Here is a 12,621-nt window from a genome sequence, read left to right as displayed (position 1 = left end):
GCGTGGATTTTATTTTTATCTGCTACCGGGAAATGTCTTTGTTGTGGAACGAAACGGAAGGAAGCTACTATTTCCTTATTGCTAATTATAAAATTGCTGTAAATAAAACACCGGCTCCTAAATCAGATAAGCTATCTCTGAGTTTTGCGTGTAATTCGCGACCTGAATATGGGTTGTTAGCGATGCTCATTACGTCATTATCAAGCTCCAGTTTACAAACTGTACCTAAAGGTGACCGTAAAAATAATGTGAACAAAAAGCGAACAGCTTCTTAATATTTATGTGAACAATAAGTTATATTTCTGGTAGACATCTCCATCGACTGATCTTGTCTTATTTCTAAATAAACATACATTTTAATTCAGCGGGAAACTATCAAAGGAGTTTGTTATTAAGTTGGTTTGAAACACCTGTTGTATATTAGATTATGTGTTTTAAATGCCTAACAACAATGGCATTGGCATATACAAGACTTTTTGCACAATGAAATGAATTGTTTCGACAATTTGGTACGTAATAAGCAGGAAATACGGAGCATTTTTTTAATTTTTTCACGGAACTACTAGAAATCGTAATCATAAAATGATAACGCGCATTTACAATTTGGCTAAGCCAAAAGAATAGGCCAGATTTTTTTACAATTTACACATTAATATGGTACAAAGACTTCAACGTTTCGAGTGAATTAAATTTTAAATTTTGATTATAAAGTCTATTAACTGCGTCTTACTTTTATATGGAACGTGTAAGTCATAATATTTGTAACAGTACGTCGTTGTGTGCATCTTCTTATCATACTAGTACTTATATTTCTTGGTCAACAACTTGGAACGTTATCATTTTGGTTACTGCTGCTACTCAGACAGTAGCGATAACCTTGTTGCTTGATAGAATTATATTATTTCCTATTACTGTCATTACTATCGCTGACGCTTTTAAATGTAGCCCTTTAGTGAATATTTCTCATATTAATCAACGATATGGGTTTTTGATACTATGAAATTATTCTGAATAAGACTGTATAAATAATAGTGATAAAAAAGAAAGAAAAAATATAATATGTTCTAAATACAAAAATATAAAAATTATGATTAAAAAACGTGTAAAAAGGTTCCGTATCTATCGGCAACAGAAGGTATGTTCAGAACGGTTGCATGGATCTCGCTGATATTTGGCATAGATGTAGAACGTATTCTGGAAAACAAATTGACTAATAATTACGTTTATTTTTAATTTCGCGTGGACAGAATCTTGGACGATATCTAGTTACTGATATTAGTAAAGGCATATGACATACGTAAGAAATATTCTTAAAGTTTTTATCAAAAACAGGAAAAAACTGCATTAACTCTATCAAGAAAATATTCATAGTTACATTATTATACCGGAGTATTTGTAAAGGGAACAACGATAGCACTGCATGTTCACAATAATCTACTCGCGTTGCGCATGTTCAATGATAAGATAAGCCTTTGTTTTGTATTACGTTACCTAATAAAAGTGGATGTTATTCAAGTTATTTAAAAATTTCAAAGTTACCAATCATATTTACGTTTTTGGATAAAGCGTTTAAGCATGTTGTTAATGTTTGAAGTTTCAAAGTCAATAAGTCCAAAGTTACTAAAATAATTCAGATCAATGCATTGTTTCATAGAAACGTCAATGCATTCAATACCCTTTCTTGTTTACATTACTCGTGCGCAGCTTTGCCGATAGCCTCATAACGTCACACGTCAACTGACAGTGCTGATCAGACGCGCGATGTTAGGGGGAGAGGAAGTTACTGGCTAACTTTCTGCGCAGCTAATAGCTATGTAACTGTTCTTGTATCCACCACATTATGTACAAGGTCTCTTATCGATAACCTACATATGATGTTATCAAGTTTGATTAACCACGCAATTTGTTTGAACAACATAATTTTGCAAGCAATATGATTGCTTTACGCTTATCAGATATTACGAAAATATGACATTGTTAAATAGCACCAGTTGATCTACAACGAAGCTGTTTAACACTTACAGTGCTACCGACTATTCAAACGAATTGAATTTCATGCGTAAAAATAGTAGTGCCATAGAACGTGTTAGTTTTCGACTATTTTTTTGGAGAAAAAGGAAAAATAGTATAGTATAAAACGAGAAAGAACGAAAGTTATGGGTGAACAGGACATGTAATTTTAAGTTAAAATACAATTTAATTTGATTTAATACACTGTTAGCTTCTTATTAGGTAACTTGTGTATAAGAACTTGATCGGTTATGTAGCGAGAAAGTTTTGTTACATGCAATTGTTAAGAATGACTTTACGTTATGATTGATTATGCGCATGAGTTGCAGTTGTTTCTTTGTATCTGACGGTAGCATGATCGTAATTTCCGACTTTACGTTTTCTAACACATTATAAGAAAATGCTTAGTAATATTCTTACAAATATTAACATAAGTGATTTGTGAAAGCTTCTAATATAATAGCATAAATCAACCGCAAAGTAAGAAATGATCGTAATTTTTTGCCTTGCCGTAGTTTTAAATTTCTCATTGATATTTACTTGATAAGTAGTGAAATAATAATAATAATTAGACGCGCGTCATGGGGCCTGCAGCTACAACCGGCTGCCGGACCACGTCACAGCGGCGCTCAGCCTCACATCATTCAAAAATAGATTGAAATCAGCTTGTCGACAGGGCTCTGGATTGTATGAAGAATTTTTTTAGCGAATTTTTTTTTTGTAAAACGTTCTTTGACCTGTTATTTAAACATTACCAATAAACATTGTATTGTGTTATATTGGTCATAATATAACTTTTCTATGATAATTCGCAACGTATCGTGTAAAAATATTCGGTACCAGTTCAATTGATTACTTTCGCTCATAAAGTGCTTGTACCCAATTCCTTTGTGATACAAATAGAGAAGTATTCTTGGGTGGTAGATTGATATTCTTGGGGTGTACTTACGAACTATATGGTCACATTCTTCGTAAGTTGATTTAGATTTAGCGCGGTCATGCGTTATGTCGTTCGCACGTGTATTGTAACATCCAATTTTCCGTGCACGTATACGGGGCGCGTGCTCCGACATGCCGTATTGTGTTGTGACGTGTCGTATCAATAATTCATTTTGATGACGGATGACGGGTTACTGCGTTGCAGCTGCGGTCCGCGACCCACTTGGCCGCTCTCATTCCTGTCCCCTAATATCCGACCTACTTTTACGAGACATCCCAACTGGCTTTATTGCATCGATGAGTAATGTATTATTTCGTTATTACTTCTGTGTTGAAACGACACATGTTTGTATAGAGATAGTGATTTTATAAGTTAAACTAAAAAAGAAAACTATATTTTCTTTGGTGCCAAAGCAAATGATTAAATAAATTCTAACATTTCATTTGAAATAATGAAAGTACCAGACAGTCTGGCTTAGTGAAATTTAAAAATTAGTGTTGGGACTACAATGCAAACAGTGCTCTCGGTTGAAATGATAAAAAAGTTTCAATGTTCAGATGTAAAACATGTATATTACAGGCGGCCGCAGCGAGCCGCTTGGAAAAACTCCACAATGCCAGATACGGATTCATTGTTTGCGTAACCACAATGCTTGAAATGATCGAATTACTTTTGTTACAGCACATTTTAAAATAAAACATTTAAAAACATTGTTGCATTGTTTATATCAGGATAACTTCTTTCGTAAGTACGTTTGTAGTACCTACTAAGAATCAGAATTATTATTTGATCCTTTGTCTATATTCATCGTAAAGGTACATATCTAGTCGTAATTTATTCAGTTGTATGCTGCGAAGGTTCTGTTTTGTTTTCGGTTGCCATAGTAACAAATGCAAATTCGAAATAACTCAAGCGGTTTACTGTGTTGCTCGTGGCGGTATATCTAGGGAATCTAGTTGTCGTCATCTATTATGATTACGTATACTCTGTTCTCCTTTATTGCATTCAACACGAATAGCTTACGAATCTTTATACAATGCAGAAACAAATTTGAATTCTAAATACATCGCAGTAGGGTAAAATTTTGCTTGAACCTAGTAAGAGCACTTTATCTCCTCATACAAATTTCGGTAATAAAATTAAGATGACAGACTCGATACTATACGCCGTTTGTCGGCTACTCGCTATCGCTATTTCCCGACACTTAAATAAGTTCCATACGAAATAAATGATAATTCTATGATAAATTACTTAACGTTTATGTTAATTAAGCACATAAAATATTGTAGATGTGTTTCGTAATGCAAAACGTTAGTTCAATCGTGAGAAAAACAAATGTTTTATCATAGTTTCGTCATTATTGTTAACACCATAAAAACAAACTTCTGACTGGTGTTACTAAGCACGTTTAATGTTTATAAATACTCTATAATTGGAGGTACAAGACAGAGTATTTAAAAGAAAAAAAAATAACTCGCAATCGAGAGTCCGTGCTGTAATTTTGAATAGAGCTATAAGTAGAGAAAGACATAATGAGGAGTAAATGAGCATCAAAGCGATTCAAACGCTCTTAAGTATGTATTTTTATTGTAGAGTATACATAAAGGCGTCAATAAACGCATAACCTATTAATGTTGAGGGGCGGAGCAAACGCAACAGTAAGTTATCTACAATCACTACACCTCACGATAATAGAAAAATCTTGATTATATCTTTAAGGAACCCCGGACACTGAAGTTAAGACTGTTCTAAATCCCTTTGTAACGCCATTCTATCAACGTTTTGGTACTGCGCTTTTGTTGTTATTAATAGCACGTTATTTAACTATTTAAACAATGCATTGGTTAAGCGAATTTGATTGTTCATAAAAATATAGCGTGGTTAATGATATAAAATATTCGTCTAATAGAGCGTTACAACAATATTTGACTCACTCTATTTTCGAGCCCTTGTGGTCATAAACACATTGTCTGTCGCGTCATGCCTTCGTTTAAACAATTGAAGAGTTATTATAACATACCAATTACAATACTTGTTATGTATCAATATATATAAAACTCAATTACTGTTCGTTAGACACGCTAAAACTCGAGAACGGCTGAACAGATTTGTCTTATCTTGATCTTGAAATGTTCGTGGAGGTTTAAAAGGTGAAAATTCCAATAATTGCCGGGAAAACCCTAAAAACAGCCCTTTTCTTTTTCCAATATAAACGGCTGAATGGATCTCGCTGAAACTTGGCATAGATGTAGAACATAGTCTGTAAGAACACATAGGCTAATTATGTTTTTTTTTTAATTACGCGCCGACGGAGTCGCGGACGACAGCTAGTTAGTAATAATCATTATAATGTTATAAGATTTCGGGAATTGTACGTATATCTTATTAGTCAATTACTTCTTAATTAACATTTCGTTGGAGCGAAGCCAACATGCTTGTTAAATGGTTATACGGCTAATAATACAACCGCAAACAAATCTTTGACATTTATTTTACTTGAAACATCGTATGTTTGGATACTGACCTCGAAGTGGCATGGCATTTATTCTAAACTGGCTGTCGCTCGCGATTCCTGCCGCGTTAAATTAAAAAAAAACTTAATTAGTATTAACCTATTCATTTTTCTATGTTTTACATATAAGCGAAATTTCAGCGAGATCTATGGATCAATTCTAGAGATACCTTCAAAGAAACATCCATCTATCCAACCATCCAAACATTCGCATTTATAATATTAGTATGATATATTTAATTATTTTAGAGAATCATAATAATATCAAATGATAATAAGATTATTGATTTTATTGTTTATTAATATCGGATTAATTGTTATCGAAAAGCCAATAACGTCAATACATTGTAAATGACGTTAATTGCAGCATTACAAAATATCAAATAATAGTGATAAGTTAAATAAAAATTTTAATTTTACTGATCTAAATAAAATGAGCTATCATATTTCACAAAATACACATTTAAACATGTGTAATAATGTATTTTGCAAAACTTAATAAAGTTTTATTATTATTTTAAAAGCGACAGAGTACCGGACGCGAAGTAATGAAACTAGAGTCATTCCCCCGAGTCGCATGTGCACTCTACATTTAGCGGGGGTGGTGTATTCTCACCCTATATGCACATGTGCATCAAATCTGTACGCCCGTGTACCACCAGTATACATTGACCCCCTCTAATAGAACCGACTTCGCTTCATTGTATGGAACATCGACTCTCTTTGTTGCTTTATAGGTCTTTTAAGTTGGATAATGTCATGTGAACGTTTCGTCTCTACGTTCACACACGCTCCCTTTGTATGGCTGATACACACGGCTGTTATGTGCCGGTATGGGAATAGTTATTGCTTTATTGAATATAATAAAGTTTGTGACTTGAAATCATATCAATATATCTCCACCTAAAAAATAATAAATAAAGACATGTATAATCATAACTTAACGTGTTACTAAATCTTTATTTAGCGTATTTAGGAGTAAGTTAAATAAATTAAATATTGATGTCCACTCTTTAAGTATGTTTTGACCTAAACGAGCTCTATAAGAGTTATTCGAATTCGATTCGTACTTTCAAAATGTAGGTGTGTATCGAGCGAAGAATTTATTTCCACTTTTTCAATATTTTTTTTTATAAAAATAAACTAAAAACACAGTATTTTCGTGTAAACTACAATCTATATGTCAATATGTACGTACACAATGTAGGCAGTTACAATAGCGCAGCCCCTACACTAATTATACTAGCGCAGCTTTGCGCCTCATTGGTGTAGGATATGGGTCAATAACTAAATTTGCATTCAATATAAGGTGATAAAAAGTACAATTTTTGTAGTATTTTCACTGTCCTGCCATTGACACTTACCAGTTAAACACCTTAGGTTTCTGAAACAAAAAAAGAAAATAAATATACATATTTATAGATGGCTGAACGTTTAGTTTGGATGTGACCTTGAAAGCTTGCTGTTCCTATAAAGCTTTGTGGCTGTCATAAAAAGTGATAATCTAAGTCTTTAATTTTCCATCACAAAAATTATCTAAAAATAATTTAATGAGGTTATAAAAAGAATATTTCGTTACTGTCTTTGAGAGATTGGCAGCGTGTCAAGTGTTCACAAACACAGTAAATATATGCAGTTAGTATACACAGTAGTATATAAATTCAGTTTATTAGAGACTAGTTGTCGCCCACGAATCCGTCCGCGCGGAGTTTGAATAAAACATAATTAGTAGCCTATGTATTCTTCCAGACTATGGTCTATTTCTATGCCAAATTTCATCGAGATCCGTTCAGCCGTTCAGGAGATACCTTCAAACAAACATACATCCATCCATCCGTCCACCCAAACATTCACATTTATACACAACACAACACAGTTGTTATAATTTTATTTAAAATTGTATTATATACATTACATTTGTATATGTATCAATGTATGTATGTATGTATATGTATATATGTATTAATGCGAACGAAACAATTTGTGTAAGGTTTGAATTATAATCGGCTTATCGGATCACATGTTCCGACGAGAGATAATCTGACAACGCTTTTTATCAATTACATATCATTTCTTAAAATTCTACGATAAAAAAAAAATAAGAGATATAACACGTGGTATTTTATAGACATGAATAAAAAATATAATTTTTACATATTTATAATTTTTGGTTATTTATAGATTCAATAGAAAAATAACAAAGTTTTAAAGCGAATTAATAAGTTGAATTGTATACATAGAAGGACTTCCAACCACAGAAGTGTTACGTAATTTTTAAGATGAGAGTGTCCATAAGACCGTATATTTCTTTTTAATTTAATTATGGTTTAACATGGCAATGATTTGTAGCATATTATAATAAGTACATATTGATATGTCTTTTTTTAAAGAGATGGCAACAATGTTGTTATAAAATGTTACGATAGTGGAAACTGTCCGTAAGATCATTACGAATGTCATAAGTATTTGGCACGTCTTTGATTTACAGTATGATCATAAACGTTTTGTTGGCATAAACCGTTATTAAAATAAACAGGATGTTTAAAATTTTACGATCGCCTCCTCCGCTACGTAAATGAAAATTGCGAACTGATTTTGTTTATCCTGATTATTTGAAGAACTCTTTAACGATGCTAATCTGTATTGATTCGGATTATTATTTTTTAAGAAGAGGGAGAGATGAGAATTCAATTATTTTTATGGTTTTACCCAGTTTATCACGTCATTATTAATAGATTATTTCTTGGGTCGTGTTTGTTGCGAATTTATAAAGAATTCTAGGTTATGGGAAGCAATCAGCGATTAAATTCCATCATAATTAGATATCAAACGATTTGTTTTTTGCTTAGAAATGTGTGTCAAATATCACATTCATTCGTTGGATTTTTTTATTAAGAGGTACAATGTTTTCTCTTCACGTATTAATGAATGAATATATAAATGAAAATAATATCACCAAAAAAATAAGAATTAAACGACTAATTAACTATTTAAAGACTTGCGGCCGATTTTCTCTACAGATTTAAGTTTACACTAGATTTTCACACACGTCGAAAATAGTTAACAATTCTTTAAGAGGTTGAGTTCGGATTCAGAGGAAGTTAACGTGCAACTTCCTACTAGTGGAAGAATTTCCTACTCCTGGGAAAGTTAAAATACTTCGTTATAATTATCTTTAGAACAATTCCAGACTATGAGTACATGTTTGAAAAATAATAGGTTATGTTTCGCCGGACATATTTTTAGAGGGATTGAAATAAAGTGCTATTAAAATGATATGTGACTAATTTATGTCACCAAAATTTCTTTTACCTGTATGTTGGCACCCTCGACAAATAATAAACACGTTCCTGTCGTCATCTCGGCTTTATTCAATTGTGAAGATACTTTGAAGCATTCTTATATCTTATGATATCCATAAGGATGTCGCATAAACATATAGTGGTATTTTTAAAAATTCAGATATGAGAAAATTTATTTCGGTAAATGCTTTGATTTCGAATTATATTATTATTATACTATTCACGCTTGTAAAAAAATAAATGAATTATAAGGTCTATTTTATATCCAGCAAATTGTATTTAGAAAGGGTATAAGATTCGTTGAGTCTGGCCTTTAATAGGATTTAAATATGATCCGTCTGTTTCAGCTGGTTAACCACATCAAACAGTACTGGGACGTCACACACGCTTCTCTGATACAGATAAAAAAAATATATCGACGCCCATTTTAATATACATCAAAAGCATCACATGTTTTTAAATGACTAACCATAATTCGTATGCCTCATGTGACCTTCCAATGTTTATATTACAGGATAAATTGCCTTATGATAACAAAGAAGGGAAAGTTAAAAAAAAAATCAAACTGAACTTATCTCTACGGAGGGTCGGCACAGCATGTACTGTTGGGAAGAAAATCCGAAAATGTGCCAGTGTATTGACGGAACACTAGCTTTACTAAAATGTAGACGTTTATGTCCCCTCATTCTGACACTGGACTTTATAATGAAAGCACGTCTTTAGCGCCAAAGGATTCTAATTAATAATGTCTAAAAGTACTATTCACAATACATATCTTATTAGTCGTCATATCTGAATTCACCTCCTTACACATATGACCATCCATATTTTCTTTGGTCTTCCTCTATCTTTGTAGCCATCCACATTCAATCTCGTCAGTTTTTTATATAATTGAGAAAGTTAAATAATATGTCAAACATTATTCCTTTAGAAATTCGTAAGATTTCGTTTTATATTTTTATAGTAGCTGGAAAGCTTAGGAATAAGCTTCAAAAAAATAGTATCAAACAGGCATAAGCCTTAATCATAGTCTATAATTTAAATTTACGTAACAATTAAATGTAAATTCTCAAGATTAATTTAGTATTACGTTTGTCCAATTGAGTAACGATAGTGGTGGTAATATCTTCCCACGTTATTGCATTGGCTAATGGTAGTTGTAATGAATCATTCATGTGGATGCAATCATTGGAACATTGTGCCAAATAATCTCACCCTTCTTGTTATAAATATAAGTATATTTACCTAGGTTCTAGGTTATTTTTACCAAAAACATCTCTAATAGTAGGTTTTTTATACATTTAACTTTCATTTGTTTTTATTAAACGTCGATTCATATCATAAAAATACTGCAGAGGGCGTTTGGCTCTGTTTTATGCCTATTGTATTTTTTTTTATTTTGCACAACGGGCAGTATTGTACAAACACAATAAAGAAACCAGCATCATAGCGCAGCGGTTAACGTTCTAAAGAAGTCCCCAATTTTGTTCAAATATTTTTTAACTGGACAAAGGCTTGCAGACTTCCTATATTAAAAACCTCACCGAGGGAGGGTTGACGTATCCCTCAATAGTCCTCTTATAGCATTTGTTGTATGTGCGGTTTAGGAGGGTTTCCAAGTTTGCATTCATTTCGTTTCATTTAGTAATGCAAATCTTTGTAGTAAGCGGATAGGGGCAAACTGATCGCGGATGTTTTGCCGGGGTTAATAAGTTGGGATCTTTATACAGTATATATCTAACTACCACGTGTTGGTAAACGTAGTATTAATTGTTTCTACTCATAAACAAAAACATTTAAATTTAAATTCAACATAACGTAAAATTATTGTAATTAAAAAATCCTAACCAAGTACACAGGTGTTAGGGGACTTATCGTATTTAATTATCTCGCCGCATGGAGGCCTCGGGATCGAGCACGGCGCACGTGCCCCACTTCCGGCCAGGTACGACACGACCGGAAGCGCCGCCATTGCGGAACACTACATTATCCTCGCATCCTATAATCTACGGACAGTACTATAATTGGCATTTACTCTGTTCCTTTATACAGCGCTATTGTGAACAATAACAACACTGATACTTAGAACACGTAATTTTTTTAAAGGGATTAGATTTATGTTCGATAATTTGAACGTCTGATATACCTCTATTAGATTTTTAGAGTTAATGTTACCACTTGTTCCGAAACCTTATCAATTATGAGAGGAATCATTTGATTTATTTTTAAAATTTTATTACGCTCTTTTGCTGGAATATTATTATATTTGCCTACCTCTATCATAGCTTTAAATGTTTGAAAGTGTGGACAACACAGGACTGTACAGATAACTTTTGCTATGAAACCTAAATACATAGCAGATTGTTTAAATAAATTTAATACCATATAGTACTGGTAATCTTAACATGAAACTAACATTCGTAAATGTAAGCATAAAAACTAATCCAGTATTGTTTTGGTAAACGATGTATCCATCTGACCATAAAAACAACATGAAACCTTTTATTACCTATTATGAGTCTTATTTCGTTCTATGGTAAGTCAAAGAACAATGAAAACAATAGGGTGAAAGTGCGATAATTAAGTTTCGATAAATTTTACATGTTCCATTCATTTCATTGTTTTATACATTGTATTCGCGAACTATGCGCAGCGGTGGTATATTTATAGTACAATGGTTGTCTGCAAGAGTTGTTACATACGTAATAAAAATGTTGCAAGACTAGATATTTTAAATGTACTCTCCACCACTTACTATTGCATCCAAGATAATTAAAAAATGGGAATGTGCAAAGATTTTTTTGTTAAACTTTGTTTCCGCCGGACCCACCGCACGTACGGATTAAACGCATTTGTTTTGTCTTGATGCGATACGCGGCGCGGATGACGCAGCGCTATGTAAAATCATACAAAACAAAATAAAATACGCTGCGGGCCGTTCGTGCGGTGCGTCCGGCGCGGACCAATGGACGCGTACCTTTTCAAAGGTACCACAGATTTCAAATAATAAACAAGAGAAAAGCGATATAGCGTAATGTCGGCACATCAACATTAAAAATGTACAAGAATACATATAGCACAAACATAAATATGTTGCCGTCTCAGGTGGCCTTTACACATTGACCAAATCCGAGCATCGTTACAACTGGCGTGTGTACTGTGTACAAACAGAGAGTAATTGGAGCGTCGTTCCGGCGAGCACTGTTTACATCACTTTGTTATTGAAATGCCTTTCGTTTTATTTCCTCAAATGTATAAACTTGAACGTATTTATTGCAGTTGTGAAGTGATACTCCACCTGTGATGACACGTCGATTGTGAGGTCAAGAACATGGCTGTATATTTAAATTGCATTGGAAATTTTTATCCATATTATCTTTCATGCTTTTGAGCATGTATTTCATACAACAAAAATGATGATATTAAATTCTTTAAAACTTTGTCAAAAATAAAAAGTGTCTGTGCATTTACTTCTAGAAGCAGATAGACTAGCTTATTCAATTAATGAAGCTTTTTACAGTTCATGATTATTTTTTTATATTTGGCAAATTCTCTACAAAAATCTCATTAAGGAAAAAACAATCAAGTTCGCTAAATCTATTTAACTTTCTTCCAAAGAATAAATGCTTTGTACAGCTTAAGTATATTTAAGTAACAATATTTGTTTAGTCCCATAATGTTTGTTTTCAAGTCCGTTGAAAATTTTTGATTGTTAAAAATTATATTACGGAGAAGAATAAAAAGTTTTTAAATCTTATTATAAACATGTAATTTTTCCATTATCGTACTCCAGGAACAGTAACTGATAGTGATAATATATAAACGAGATGGTATTATTGTAAACGTAAGTACTTGCC

The 12,621-nt window shown here is 32.7% G+C and overlaps 1 protein-coding gene across 1 annotated transcript in view; it reads right to left on the bottom strand.

The window, feature by feature from the left end:
• Arl4 (ADP ribosylation factor-like 4) overlaps positions 1 to 12,621 on the bottom strand; it is a 41,857-nt gene that overhangs the window by 15,724 nt on the left and 13,512 nt on the right. Inside the window, exon 2 of the mRNA XM_013316975.1 lies at positions 6,827 to 6,846. The gene's annotated coding sequence lies outside the window, so the exon portion shown is untranslated. The remainder of the gene's footprint in view (positions 1 to 6,826; positions 6,847 to 12,621) is intronic.

This window comes from Papilio xuthus, unplaced genomic scaffold (assembly GCF_000836235.2).
Source record: "Papilio xuthus unplaced genomic scaffold, Pxut_1.1 DF826945.1, whole genome shotgun sequence".
Classification (NCBI taxonomy): domain Eukaryota; kingdom Metazoa; phylum Arthropoda; class Insecta; order Lepidoptera; family Papilionidae; genus Papilio; species Papilio xuthus.
The sequence above is the reverse complement of the archived record's forward strand: the minus strand, read 5'-3'. Positions and strand labels throughout refer to the sequence as shown.